This window comes from Cynoglossus semilaevis, chromosome 2 (assembly GCF_000523025.1).
Source record: "Cynoglossus semilaevis isolate Cse_v1.0 chromosome 2, Cse_v1.0, whole genome shotgun sequence".
NCBI lineage: Eukaryota > Metazoa > Chordata > Actinopteri > Pleuronectiformes > Cynoglossidae > Cynoglossus > Cynoglossus semilaevis.
The window spans coordinates 14,230,265-14,246,038 of record NC_024308.1 but is presented as its reverse complement, the minus strand read 5'-3'; the positions used below and the strand labels follow the sequence as shown (position 1 = coordinate 14,246,038).

The following is a 15,774-nucleotide window of genomic DNA, read 5'->3' as shown; positions in this document are numbered from 1 at the left end:
GTCGGGGGTGAGGCGGGGGTGGGGGGTGTCTTCAGACGGTCAGCTGTGACTCCAGGTTGACCCCAACCCCTGACACACACTCAGGTGCTTTTTCACTCTATTTCTGGACCTGGCTGCTCAATGGTTTCCTGATTGATTATGATCCTGATCAATGGCTGGCAGTGACTGGACTCCTGTCCCAGTTCAGGATCCATAGTGTCTCCCCCAGACTCCCCCAGCCTCCCACAGCCTGGGCTGCTTCCTTCCTGGTCTAGGACTGAGAGGGGTTTATCAATGAAAGTCACATCCCACCCCTCTGTCTACACACTGCAGTCACTTCCTGACCCAGTCAATGTCCTGTCTGTCTCCTGACACACACACACACACACGCACACACACACACACATAAAGTAGGGGAGGGAGGGACGTCATCAGTTAAGGATCCAGTGGTAATATATTGTACCAAAGTATTCTTCACCTAAGTCCAGTCCAGGTAATAAACTCTGAACACGTGGTTCCTTTTTAGCAAAATATAATATAATTGACAAAGTTAAACTAAAATACTCCAGACATAGACAGAAGATCAGCCTAAACATGGGAATCTATGGACTACGGGTTCTTTGTGAAAACCTTCTGAAGGAGGAGCCAAGGCTCCATTGTAGTCCAGTCCTTTATTGTGGAAGTTCATTGGATTTTCTTCTCCTCAGTCAGTTGAGCTTTAAGTATGGGGTCAAGGGAATGTCTGAAAGTGGTTTAGGAGAATCTGGACTTCCTGGCAGCGACAGTCACTTCAGAACCTGATAAATGAAGAAAGATGAGATGAGATGAGAGAAAGTAAAAAAAAGATCTAAAATAAAATCATGAAAAACAAAACATACTCAAAGATGGATTCAAGCCAAAAACTGACAAATCTAAAATCCACAACCTACAGTTAGAATCACTAAATAAGATATAGCAGTTAGCAAACACCAAAGTTATTAAGTAAAACGAATCAAGACAATCAACTTTAGCAGTAGTTCCAAGTGCTGAAATACTTAAATAAAACCAACATAAAACTTGTCACAGTGGCATGGCTGAAAATTCATTTTTGTAAATGAAGATTTATGTGACTGAGTAATATCTGTGTCGTCAGTCACAGACTTCCAGTGGATGTCAGAGAGTGGCTTCACTAACAACCAAATACAGGAAATTAAATGGAGTCATCCGAGACACACACCAGGCCTGTACGTACGTATACACATAGACACACACGCTTTCTGGTCACACTCCAGTTGGCTCGGCTGAAAGACACCAAGGTCAGAAGAGGGGCTTTGGTCAGAAACTGTGAAAGCACTTTGGACATCCTGGGGATGAGGGAGCACTGTCAAATCCATCCTGACGGAGATGCAGCTCCCCTCTGTGGGATCAGGCTTGGATGAGAGCCGGCAGCACAGAACCAAAGCTGGGAGGATTCAGGCCAGCAACCTCATCTGTCAGTCAGAGTGAGCGGAGACGCTGAAAAACTCTTCAAACCGCTTCCACGGGATCAAGAAGACCACTCTGCTCAGCTCAGCCAGAGGCTGCTGGAGACACAGATTTGAGGAGGGGGTGGCGCAGCTGGGGGTGAGTGGAGTCTACGATCAGCACTCAGCCTCCAGTCCTGAGCCTTTGTTTGAGGATAGAGAACCAAAAACAATCATGTAGATAAAGATTATGTTTCTGTGAGAGAAGGCGACGACACAGAGAACCTGGAGGTTCATCAAGTCCTGGATAATGGAGAGTGTATTGACAGATATTGACCTGCTGCTGTGTGTGTGTGTGTGTTCTCACGTCCAATATTTGACCAAAGATAACCAACTACACACACCCACTGAATCTCTCTCTCTCTCACACACACACACACACACAGACACTGTTTTTATGTTTTGTGGGACTTTCACAGAGCTATAATGTTCTCCCTAAACCCTTGACCTGAACTGGACTATTATACAAATATATGTCTAACCCTAATCCTAATCTAATCCTAATCCTGACCATCACTCTAATCTGATTCTAATTCCGATAATTCATCTTAAATCTCAAAATACATAAATAAATACATTTACATATACATGCATTATATGTGTGTGAGTGTATTAGGGTTTCAAACAATCATCATTTTTAACTGATTAACTGCTGGTTGGCTATGAATTAATCAGAATTAATGATTATTGTGATCGTTATATAAATGGAGACAGATTAATAAACCTCAATGACCAAGTCGTAACTAACTTGAAACAAACTGGTTCTTCTCCTGTTTTTATTTTTTATTTTTTTTGTTACCCATGATCAGGTTCTCCTCTTCCTCCTGGATTACGTTCCACAGCAGGTCCTGCCCCGGGTTTCATCACTGATCTGGTTCCTGGAACCTCAAGAGGAGAGTGAAAGCCGGGAATCCCACTAACTTGACCTTTAACCCCTCGCTGTGCTCCTGACTCTTCGTCTGGAGAATAAAAAAAGGTAAATGAGGAGGAGAGAGACCAAAGTGGAGGAGGGGTCGATGCGGGTGAGGAGAAGAGAGAGGAGTTTAATTTTTCAATAGGACTGTCAAGGACACGGTTGGCTCAGATCCACTCACCTGAGAGAATGTGTTTGGAAACGTGGAGGAGAGTGTGTGTGTGTGTGTCCTCCTTATACTCCTGCATGTGAGTCTGTCTGTGAAGATAAAATGGAGGAAAATAAAGAAGAAAATTAAATGTTTTAACAGTGAGATGATAAAACGGTGGGTTTTTCCCATAGACGAGAAATCTGAGGAGACTCATCGAAACACGCTTGAACAGACATGGACGCCTCCATCCTCCTCCTCATCTTCCTCCTCCTCCTCCCTGGGCAGTTGTTAGCGGTGTTTCACATGTGGAAAAGCTTCGACCAGAGACGACACAGACCCGGGGAAGAGTCCAGGCCTTTTCACCTTCAGCACAGATCACAGCTGTGAAAAATTTATAAGAGACACTGTTTGTGTCAGTACGAGTAAATGTGTGAGGATGTGTGTGCGTGTGTGTGTGTTTAAAGGGTCGGCACATGTAAAGGTAGTGATAGTACACATGTACACATGTAAGTGTCACTGTAAGTGGACCTGACAGGAGTTTGAACATAAGATTATTGATAATGGAAAATAAACAAGACTAAATAAACAGTGGTCAGCAGTGGTCAGCAGTGGTCAGCAGTGGTCAGCAGTGGTCAGCAGTGGTCAGCAGTTTTTTAGTCACTTTCCCTCTACATTGACCAGAGGTGTGAATGTTTCTTTTTTTTTTTTTTTACTTGGATCTCTCCTGGACCTCATGACTGTCCAGGATACAGAGTACTGCAGGGAATATCCCCACCAACCCATCATCGACCCTAAAACGTATGAAGCAGAAGAATGAAAGAAAGAAAGAAAGAATGAATGAATGAATGAATGAATGAATGAATGAATGAATGAATGAATGAAAGAATTAATGAAAGAATGAATGAAAGAATGAATGAAAGAATGAATGAATGAATGGAAATTTACTTTTTTTTAGGATAAAACTGTGGAACATCTCCATCATGGTGGACAGGAGTTAAACATTGAAAACAAATCATCATTTCTTTTAAAATGTTGGGAAGAAAAAACAACAACGATTGGGAAGAACGGGAAGAAAACCCTACAGCTGGATGTTGGGTTTGTCCGTCAGACCTTCACCAAAGTTTATTAGCGCAGGAAGAGTTTGAGCCCAAAAGTTTCCAAGAGACTAGAAAGAATTGTAGTCCTACATAAGAATTCTGGCCGAGAATCCGGGCTGGATTTTGTCGACAGTATGACTTGTTTTACAAAACAGCAGAACTGTGGACTGGTTTGTTTGACACAGTCAAAACATTTGCCCAAATGCAGGTCTGGCAGATCTAGATCAGAATAAATGTGTGCCAACAGGAAGTTAGTCCGTGTTAATCTTTGAACTGTGTTCAGCTCTGACTCGTCTGACAGCTGAGGTCTACTTGGTCCAGACACGTCTTCATCCTCGTCCACAGACAAACTCCAGGAGTGTACAGAGTTTGAAAGGCCTGGAAGAAATGTTCTGAAGCTGGCAGCCACCTGAGAGTGTTGATCCTGACAACTGCCTCCGTCAGCGCCTCCCTCACAGCCTTTTTAGCCACTTCTCTTCTCCAGCTCAGCCCCACGTCTCGGCTATGATTTCATTGTTCTCTGCTCCAGGCGCGTTTTTGGTTCATCGTCCCCAAGGTCTAGTGATAGAGCGCCATACACAAGTCTGTCCAGGTGGGGGAGACGGACTGCTTTCCTACCAATCCCTCGCTCTTTTTTAACACTCCGTCCTGCCTTTTATCCTCCATCCAACTCCATCCATCTCCGCCGTGGCTGGTGCATCAACATCAGAGCACTCACCAGTCCAGTGACAGAGAGGTCCCCACTGACTGACAGCTCCCTCATCAGGAAGGACATGTTCAGTCTATTGAAATCTACTTATTATTAATTATTCACTCACACACACTCGTGTTCTTCTTTCTCTCAGTCCTTCAGTGAAGGTGCAGGTGAACGCAGATGGAAATCTTTACATAGGAAACCTGAACTCACAGCACATACATGAAATATAGTACATATATACAGTACATAAATACAGGAGAGTGGGTATTTGCTTTTTTTGGGGGGGGGTTGCAGGCTTTTTCTTTTTCAAATAATTTTGAAAAAAATGATGAAAAAATTTGAGCGAATTGTTGTTGTCATACTTTGGTTTTGTTTTTTAAGAAAACATCCAGGTCACGGACCATTTGAGGGCAGCCAGCCATCAACAGCTGTGTCCTTTTCAGTCAGGCAGTGAGGCTACCAGGCCAGAATCCAGTTTCATATTTATACTTCACAGTCAAATGTATTAAAGAAAATGTTAAAAATTTAGATTTTGTTGTTTGTTTTTTTGTTTTTTTGTTTGATTTTTCAGAAACTCAGCGGTCCCAGGTCGACAATTTAAAGCCCAGAGAGTCAATGAACCAGAAGTTTTTTTATACCAAACATCATGCCTCTCTGATCAGATCAGATCTCAGATGAGCAGTTGCCATGGTTCACCTATTTCCTACACATGTAGTACTGGTGTAGTCCACTAGGGAACTGATTACAAAATTAGTAAGGTAATGACAAGAATACAGCTTCAGTGTCTTTTCAAAGAAGTTTAGCTGTTGTTGTGATAAACAAGTATGAGTGACAATGTAAGGCGTCCGCAGCGCCCCCTACTGTGCGGGTGGGTTTGCATTAGTGTTACACCCACTATACCAGGGATCAGCTCTTTCTCTGTTCTTTTTAAACCTGATATTTTAAAATGTACTCCTTTGTCTTAATACCCAACTTTAGAAACGTATACTCCGTCCTACTGTATTGAAGAATGTCAAACTGAAAGACGTCCACACTCTGGACATCTTCTTAATGTGGAGTCTACCAGCTCAAACACGTCTTCTTCACATTCCCTCCGTCTTAGCAGCCTATTAACCCTTACACACCCGCCCCAGTCTGCCCAAATCCAGGAGACAGGCCCAAATGAATAAGGGGCCTGAGGAGGGTCAACAGAAAGGCATGATGGGACTTATCATGGAGCACATATGGGAATTGTGGGGGATTTGAGCAGGAGCGTAGCAGACACAGGGATGGATCAGCCTGTGACATCATTAACCACGGGGAGCTTCCAGCCGCTTGGATTTCTGGGATTTCCGTAAGCCCGACGCTGAAGGGTTGGGCGAGGACGTAGGAAATGGGGGAGGGGGGGTTGACAGAGTGGAGTGTGTGATTGGTCAAAATACTAAAAGTGTAAATAACAAATTTGGGGCTAAATGGGGGGAGGGGCTGTTTTTCACGTCTCTCCTTTTTGTCTTAATATTTTTGGCTTCGTTATGATAAATTATGCTTTTGAGGAAAATAAAAAAATAAACACCGCACCCACAAAGGGACACACACACTGTCAGCCGTGTGTGTGCAGCTCAGGCACGGTTTGAAACAGTCGGTGGAGAAGTTTGTCTCCGTCAGCAGGTCTAGCTGCTTGATGGCCGGACTTTGTTGAGGTGTTGTTTTTTCTCCCTTCGTTAGACTCGGCGTTAATTACTAATCTCACGGTCCAGCGCAGGACACTTGTGCTAACGTTAACTCTCTCTCCCTAATGAGGGGGAAAAGCAGACAAACAGAGCAGATTTACAGCACGACATGTGCACATTATTTCACCGTCTCTGACACACAAAAAAACACAAACAGGAAAATAAACAAACACAGACGGACGGACGTACGGACAAACCGGAGCGCATGAATGTAGGGTGTAAGTCATTTTACACCCTACAGCAAGCAGGTATGAAGAAAGAAAGAAAGAAAGAAAGAAAGAAAGAAAGAAAGAAAGAAAGAAAGAAAGAATGTGGAAAAAAACAAACAGTGAAAAATAATTAAATATGCTGCATTTTAAACTAAGCCTTATATATATATATATCAAAGATAGTTGAGAGGACTTCTCATTTTGAAGTACCCTGATCAGTATTTGTCAGACTGCTAACCTCAGACTTTGACACTTAAACAGTTCATTAAGGTGTACAAAACATTTTTGCTAATGCTTTTGCTTTTCATAAACGAGTAAAAAAACACACACACACACACACACACGTGTTCATTCGGACACAAATATTATGTTTCTTACTGTGCATAAAACGCAAACACACAAGTCCAAAACGTCTGTCCACTACCAGATGCAGCAGCGTCTCAGCTTCTCCACCTCCTCAGCAGCACATACGTTCACACATTAATAATCTCACTTCTACACTTGCCCACTTCCTGCTGCTGCTGAAGAATTGGTTTAAGATTAAGACTCAAAGATTCAGAATTTCTTCTGTTAGTGGTCAAGATGTTCTGGGTGTAGTCCAGGGGACCATTGGTCCAGTCCAGTCTAGTCCAGTCCAGTCCAGTCCAGTCCAGTCAACTCAAGTAGACTTTACAGCTTTGAAATGAAAAGCTTAAAAAAATTAGCCCAAAATTAAATGAGAGAAGATGATGAAGAACTGTATAAATACTTCATATATTTTAAAATAAAATTAATAAGACCAAGTGGAGAACCGTGGGTTTCCAGCAGGTGGCAGTAGTAAGAACATGAGGGCTAGTGTTAGCTTTAAGTGTTTATAAATCTAGTTAGATTAGAGTGCAAAGTTAACACATTGAGATTGGTGTGTTAAAATCACTAACATTTTACTGCAGCTCTGTCGAGGGTGTACGGCACCATAGAATGGTGTAGTACTCCGAGCCATAGTACCTCCTATAGTACATGACTTTACGTACTATTACCGACGTAACACCAGCAAAACCAATACCACTAATAGTCATCGCATGAATTCACGTTAATGATTTGATGTTCTTTGTTCAGAAATAATATTATAAACTTTAAATATTGTTAAAATATAAAGTATTAAGAAACGTTCTCACTGGAGCAGCAACAAAAATACCCTCAAAAGTCCACAAATGCCCTGACTCTCAAGGACTACAGAAAAGTCTCTCTCTCTCTCTCTCTCTCTCTCTCTCTCGGACACACACAGACACACACACATGCACATTTCTTCCACCCTGTCCATGTACCTTCCCCTGAGGGCACCACAATTAATGACCCTCCTGATGACCGTGTGAGTTCTGGTGGTGAAACAACAGCGTCCTCTGAGAGGTTGCATCATGTCCACATCAGTGCGCACACCTGTGTTTGTGTGTGTGTGTGTGTTTGGGACAATGGCCCTGGAGGAGCTGCGAGGGCCCCAGATGATGTCACACAGCGCGGTCGGTGGCTACGGGTGTGCTAACTCGCAGCAACATTTTTCCCGCTCGTTTTCCCAGCTCCAGGTGACGGCCGCGTATTGACGGACTGCGAGTGTGTATTTTTTTTGCTTTTTGTTTTTGCTGAGGTGTGTGTGAACGTGGTGCGTGCGTGTCGAAGGCAGACGCAGCATTTTAAAGCCCGAACTTCAGCACAAAGGGAGCTAACCATCAGCGCTTTAGCTGCAGAGTCCAGCTTTTGGAGGAGGAGGAGGGGTGGGGGGGTGTGTTTGGTCAGACCACCATCACCACCCTCAACCCTCCGCCCGCCTGCCTCCACCCTCCCTGTGGCCCCCGCGGCCTGGCAGAGTGATGAAGGAGACGCTGTCAGGAGGAAAACGAGCCACGCAGAGGTTCAAACAAACTGCTGTTAGAGACACAAACTAACAACCCTCAGGCCACGGCCTCCGCCTCTTCCTCCTCCACCTCGTCTTCTTCTCCTCTTCTTCTGACATGGTCTTCAGCGTCGGCTTTTTCCTGCCTCAAAGACTCCTTTTATCAGACACGTCGGCCGTTCCACCTTCTTCAGCACTTTGTGCGTTTGATTACACCTGTTTATGAGGTTGTTTGCTCAGCCATTCTGTTTGTGAGTCCACGTGTGTATGGGTGTGTGTTTCCTTAAACCAACCTGCTGACACAAGGTCTGTCCGGTTCGGACGCAAAAGCACCGAGGGGCGCCGCTGAGCCTGACCGAACTTGGCTGCCTCCAACTGTACGCTAACATCGTGATACGTTTGTTAGCTCTTTGACTTGGTGTGAGTTTTAGCTGCAGGCGCAACCAACGTTACACGTCATGACGATTAAACACACACACACACACATCAGAGGAAAAATGTTATGTTTTGAAATCAGATGTTACAGTTTAGCCGTGGAGCCAATCACGGTTTAACGTGGCCAGAAACAAATAAATGAAATATTTTAATTATTATATTAATTTAAATATAAACATTTTTTGGTGATTTAATAAGTTTCAGGTAAGTGGAGGATTTTTGTTTTTATTTTCGTTTTTGTTTCTCCATGTTCATCATCGTTAGGATAAATCCTGTAACTCTCACGTGATCAATTTGGGGTTCACGTTTTATTTATTAAACCTTGATATTTGGCAATTTATTTTCAATATTTTATACCATATTGAGTTTTATCGAAATTCGCATTTTAAAAGGTATATACAAAGGAGTAATTGGTCATATTTGGCATTTTTGCTATTGTTTCTTATACTGGTCCAATTTCTGATTTCTGTCTCGGATGTTGATGCTGTTCCTGATGCACTCCCTGCTAAAGACCCCGTCCCTGAGTCCCGTCCCACACCATGTCTGTCCCCTGACCTATAACGCAGCCCATGATGAGTTTTTATAAGGCCTAATGAATGCTTATGTATTCTCTGGCCTGCTCTGATGAATATTGATGACCTGTCCAGGTTTGCTGACGTGCAGTTCTCCAGAAGGACTTGATTATGACCTGTGCATGTTAACACACAGGTTTTCTTGAAGAAGATGGAGAAGAGGAGAGACAAGCGGGTGAGTCAGGTGACACATTTCTCAGTGTGAATATTTGAACGGGTTGAAATATAACAAAAAACCAAACTGTGTTATTCTGGCAGTTTGGCCCAGGACTTGATCCTCCTGTTACCAAATGTAGGGTGGTGGTCTACATTTGGACCGCAGGTGAACCTTGACTGATCATTGAGTCTCATCTCAGTGGGAACTTCAGTGACGGAGAAACGGTCTGATCCACACATTCAATCATTTATAAAAATGGAAGGTAGAAATGCAACAACTCAGTAGTGCCAGCTGTCACACAGCTGGAGGAGGAGGAGGAGGATGATGAGGATGATGAAGATGAAAGCAAAAGTTTCAAAATGTATTGTTGAGATTACACCTGTTTTTATCACAGCCGCTCCATGAATTTTCATTATCGGCATTATTGGAGTGAAAGGAAAATGACTGAGCAGGTGAGAGAGAGAGAAACGTGAGGTGAAATGACAGGTGAGTAAAACCAGAGTGAATAATTTAGTTGATGGTCTGTGAAGATCAGATCTTCATCTCGACGGGTCACATTTTCTGATGCTCTGAGCTTCCTGCTACACCGTTCAATTTTGCATGTTTTTCTCTGCACATTATCCCTTTAAAATCTTTGTGATTTTCACGTGTGCTTGTCAATCATCAAACCTGTGGCACATTTTGGAACTGGAGTGTCCCAGTTTTCTCCTCATCTCCATGTCTACCGTTGGTCAAGGCAACATTTAAAAATAATTCAATACCATTTAAACCAGTGATTCTATAGAAAAATGCTTGGCCGCAAAGTAAAGCAGCTGAAAACAGCAGAAAAGTTATTTTACAAACAACTTTTTTTTCTTCCCCTCTCTGTGGACAGTTTGAATGGTGTTTACTGTGATTTATGAGGATGGAGCGTTCATCAGAGGGATATTTTTAAAAACTCCTATATGCAACACTCAGACGTGTGAGGTATTAGGGTAACAAACGTCTCCCGGGCTGTTGTTTCCCAGTCCACGTGGATTTTACTGGGACAACACTGTGTGGGCAGGAAGTCCAGTCTGAACCACAACGTAAGGACATTTATTTATATGATTTACAGCCGATATATTCATTTTATATTCTCCTAATATAATTGTTTTCTGACACAAAAATGTTTTTGTTAAAATTAAATATTAATTTTTTTAATTATTTTTATTTGTATTTTGCATTGGTTAATAAGTAAGTATATGTAAAGTGCAATAAATATTAGTAAAAAGTAAAAAAAAATCATTATATACATATATATTTAAATGTATTTAAACCATTCAGATGTAAAGTCATCATCAACGTTCACACGTTTCCTCAACTCTTCTCCTTATGTTGTTCTCCTGTGTTTTTGACTTCGCTGACAGTGCATTTCTCCACACACACACACACACACACACACAGAGAGAGAGAGAGACACACGCAGACAAAGAGACATGTCGAGTCTCTGTGGACACTGCACTCACTCTGAGTCACAGCACAAAGGAGCATCATGGGAAATAAACTCCTAATTGGACTAAAAGAAGGAGAAGGAGAAAAAAACGTGGACAACACCACGGCATCGGAAATAATTTATGTTTTAAAAATAGAATTAAAAGAAAGTGTCAGTGTAGGTTTGTTGTAAGAACATCTGTGCTTGTTCTAGAACTCTGTGGTCACGGATTGACTATGAACTTTACTGCAGTCTAAAATTCAAGGGGAATATTTCTGCGTTTTCTCACCATGTCGGAAATATTTTATATTGTAATAATGTGAGTAAATAAATAGTATTTAGGATCAAAGCTGTGTAGTATTACAGTAAAAACCACTGAAGTATGTTTAATTTGTTTAGATTTACAAAAAAAAAATTTGTAAATCTTTTTTTTCTATCTTATCTATTTAATTATTTATTTTTATTTACTTAAAAAATATAACACATTGTTTTGATTTTAGCTTTTCTTTTCTCTTGTTTCAACTATGACAGTTCTGTCTTTACACTAGGCTCGTCTTTACATTTCTATTTGATTTTTGTCAACTTTGATGATTTTTTCTTTGCTACTGATTGGCTGTCCAAACCAACGATTTAAATCATTTTTATTACAATTTTTTTGTTGGCTTCCTGAAGACTTCCAGAAAGGTTCTAGTGTTTCTGAAACTAAGTTAATGGACAAGATGTTGTTGCTCAGGACACACCCTCACACACACACACACACACACACACACACACACACACAGTTTGTTCTCTCACCTGTGATGTACGTAAGTGTGAGGAATGTTGTGACGCTCCCTAAAACATCACTTCATTACTGTTTGTTACTGTAAAGAGGAGCTTTAAATATTAATACGAATGCAGTGTGTGTGGAGTGGTGCGGGGAGCGGGGGGGGGGGGGGGAACGTGCATGAGAGTGTGTGTGAGGGGTGTCATCATCTCCTTGGTAACTCAGCACCTCCTGCGCCCCTCCACCCCCTTCCTCTGTCTCCACTGAAGTTGACCTCCCGCCGAGTACACCGACACCCTTGTCACATCGCATCCACCCCAACCAAACACACACACACACACACACACACACACACACACACACACACCTACAGTTCCATGCTTCATGCATATTTAATCAGAACTGGTCTTATGACATGCAGTATCAGACCCGTGCAGCAACATCCCATCTGAGCCCCACAGAGACTGATTATTAACGAGCAGAGGTGTGTGTGTGTGTGTGTGTGTGTGTGTGTGTGACGATGATGCACCGACACAAACTCACACAAATACATGTATCGTTACATTAACGGAGACATCAAGGAGCAGATCAAACCTGATCAATAAGACTTTGAGTGGTTACTGATCGATGGCTCGTCAAACTCCTGATGTCGTGTTCTCAGGAAAATGAAAATCTGAAGAATCTGAAGACTTTAGATTGTATTTATAATGTATAAATGTATTTGAGTTTCGTCATTAAAATAGACTACAGAGCAAGCTAGATGAACGAGGAGGAACAAAAATCAATACCAATCATTATTATTATTATTGTTGTTGTTATTATTATTATCCAACAGGGGTTCAATGTAAAGGGGCTGAAGGGAGCCATAGGTTGAGTATCTCTCCTCCTTCCCACACAAACTCAATTCATCCTGGATGATGATTGTTGCCCTGACTTCCTAGGTTTAAATGTACATTTCTGAGGAACATCATGTGACCTACAGAGTAACAGCAGCCCCCCCCCCCCCCCCCCCATTCATTCCCAGCCAGACTTCCTCCAGCCCCTGTCATTCAATCATCTCTTCCCTTACGTAACCGTGAGTGTATGGTGGTCTGACAGCATGTGGAAGATGAATCTGCCTCATCAGGACCAGGGTGAGCTCCCTCTCCAGAGGGGGATTCCCAGCAGCCCAGCCCCCTAACCCCCCACCCCCTCTGACAGGCTTGATGAATCTCCCCTTCCTCCCTCCTACGGACACAAATCCAGAGGTTTTTAACCAAACTCACCGAAGTTCCGTCGTTCAGAGGAGGCGGGAGACGCATCAGGGGAGGAGAGGAGAGGAGGGGTCCAATGAGAGACGGCACCTTTCAACCTCGGCTCAGTCCAGCGCTGACCTGACCTGACAGGCTGCAGATGTGGACGTCCTACGGCTCCGTGGACAAAGTCAACACGGTCCATCAGTGGTCACATGTTGTTCCTGTACAGACAGACACAGACTTTATTCTTTATTCTCACTGTCATTAAAACATGCCATTAACACACACACACTTTAGCAAAAAAGAATTTCATTCTCGATTTAATTTAACTTTACAATGCATGGGGACAGAGATCGGACGAGAAGAAGAAAAGAAGTGAAGGAAGTGGAGGAGACGTGGTCCTCCACGCTCCGCCACAGTCACCGTGGTTCAGACTGATCATTAAGTGCTGCGCTGCTCCACGATGAACTGACTGGAGTTTAAAGTTACATTTCCCCTCCGACGTGTGCTCACAGAAAAGCAAGAAAACGTCAGTGGGAAAGACTTGGGTGCCAGTTGAGTGCATTTAGGAACAGAAAGTCACTGGACAGCGGCCAGAGGTCAAAACAACAAGGTTACATCAGAGAGAGGAGTTGGCAGGGATGGCTGGAAGTGTAGGTTTGCAGACGTTTGAGGTCGAGCAGCTTCTGTGTCAGAGTTGACAAGGTCAGCGCTGAGGGACGTGTGTACTTTTACTGAGGACCAAATGTTGTTGTTGTCGTTGACATACTCCATCTCTGTGTACATGGAGCCGTAGAGAGAAGAGCCGTTTCTCAGTGGGACTCTTAAACAAACAAAGACATCCAGGTTTAATCTTGACCAAAGATGAACAACAAACAGCCAGAAAGCATCAGGCGAAACAGCCACTCACAACAGAACAATTAGGCTGTAACAAGAGCATCAGCGAAGAGCAGCATCAGCGAGGAGCAGCATCAGTGAGAGAAACCACTGTGAGACACAGAGTAGAGGAACTGGCCCCAAACTGCCAACATCCTCACCACAAAAAATACCTGGAAATAAAAGGCATCATGTCAGACACTGTGGCTCCTTCTCTTCCACTAACTCCCTTTACCCCACCCCCTACACCTCCTTTTTTTTTTTTCTTTTTTTTTTTTACTTCTCCTTTCTTGTCACAAAACGCTCTTGTCATTTGGCGACGGCGGCGGCGGAGGCGACAGCTCCGACTCTCCATCTCCTACAGTGGTGCGCCCCAGCTGAGTCGGCACTCCTTTCGCCACAAATGATTGTGGATTCTATTTATTTCTCTGCTCGCAGCATGATTCCTTCAGCTGCGTGTTAAACACAGCTAAATGAGGACATGCAATTTTCAAGGTCTGGCTTTGAGTTTACCCCACTTTAACACTGAAGGAAGAGGAAGAAGGCTCACCTCCTCCTCCTCCTCCCTCCGCAGACGCCAAACCCGTCACACAGTTGAAGTTTAGTGTCTTCACTTCACTCCTTTCCTAACTTTCCCTTTACATATTTAGTGGATAAACCTTTATTTTTTAGCAGTTTACAAATGAGTGAGCTGAACGACATGGAGGACGTTTACGACGTCAACCGTCGAGATTTTTTGTTTGTCACATGCTTAGTTCTATGGATATAATTATCGTGAAATGTAACAGAGATGCTCCACAGCGCCACCTAGTAAATCTATAGCAACATGACATGAATGTAGTAGATTTAAGACCTATTTAACCTTTGACCTAGAAATAATTAAAAAGCTTCTTCTGCTTTTACTGCAATTAGTGTCAAGTTTGCTGAAGGCGTACAGCCACACAGGTAACCAGTGGCTCAGTGCTAATGTACCCGCTGCATTCAAAGTGGGATTACTGTAAGAGATGAAGCCACATGTTTAGCAACAGCGCCCCCAGGTTTGCAGCAGATACACTTGATACAGTGACAAAAAACACTCACTACACTACTCCACAGCGCCACCCAGTGTAGAGCCTTGTGTCAGCAGCGAAGTTAACAAAGAGAACAAAACTGGACAAATGTATTACAGTTTTTAAAGCTTACTATAAAATAGAAGTACTTAAGGAAGTATTTGTTTGTGTGTGTGTGTGTCTTCCGAGCAGCCACAAGGTCTGTGGTGTGGCTTCATGCCAGGCTGAGAGGAACAACTGATTGTGCATTGACTTCACTGCATCACACCCACACACACCCGGTCAACAGTGTGTGTGTGTGGGTGTGCACTTTCACAGTGATGCACCTAAAGCAGAAGTCCAGTACTGTATGTGTACACGTCGTTTCCGTGACCACAAACCAGAGGCACAGATACTGAAAATGAAGGACAGATATGAACCGTGACTCTGACAAAATGAAAGGGAAATAGAAGAGAAACAATGACACACACACTTTCTTTCTCACACACAGATACACACCAAACACACACACACACAGGAAACTCCTTAACGACTTCAGGGGACGTGGTTTGATTTTCTTTTTCATATGACATTTTTCATAGAGAAATGAAAAAAGAAAACTTGATTTATATAAAATAACAGAGCTATTTAACAACATTTCTTAACAACAGTGCTTTAGAATTCTGGAGGAAGTCTCTGACACCGGGTCACGACCCGTTAATAAATGTTTTTTTAGTTTTGGATTAAATAAAAATAAACAGTCTGGAGCTGGATTTAATAAAACAAATACATTTTTAAAAAAACGTTCAGTGGCCTCTGACTTTACTGCTCCAAATGATAAAACTTGTCAAATCTGTGGAAAGACAACACAAAATTGTGTGTCTTGGAACGTTTTTACTCAGAGACTAATGAATCAAACAGTTTTTCATTGAAGGCCTCTCAACGACTTGGTACCTGGTCTTACGTCATCCCTGGCTGGGCCCTAATAAATGACACAGGATCTGTAAAATGCCGATCTTTCCTTTTGAAGGATGCTGCCCTGGGAAAGTTGTTACTTAATACTGTAATAGTCAATGAACTGATCCACAGGCAGGGCTCGGGTGGGGAAGTGAAACATGAAGGGAAGTG

General features: G+C 42.9%; 1 long non-coding RNA gene across 2 annotated transcripts; it reads right to left on the bottom strand.

The window, feature by feature from the left end:
* Positions 1 to 11: 11 nt before the first annotated feature.
* Positions 12 to 15,654, bottom strand: LOC112486796 (uncharacterized). 2 transcript variants are annotated; one of them, XR_003049282.1, is made up of 5 exons: positions 12,773 to 15,654; positions 2,576 to 2,926; positions 2,281 to 2,440; positions 1,211 to 1,624; positions 12 to 776 (listed from the first exon to the last, which is right to left on the bottom strand). It is a non-coding gene; the product is annotated as an uncharacterized LOC112486796 (long non-coding RNA). The 2 variants fall into 2 exon arrangements; XR_003049281.1 differs by having other exon boundaries at positions 12 to 1,624.
* Positions 15,655 to 15,774: the final 120 nt, after the last annotated feature.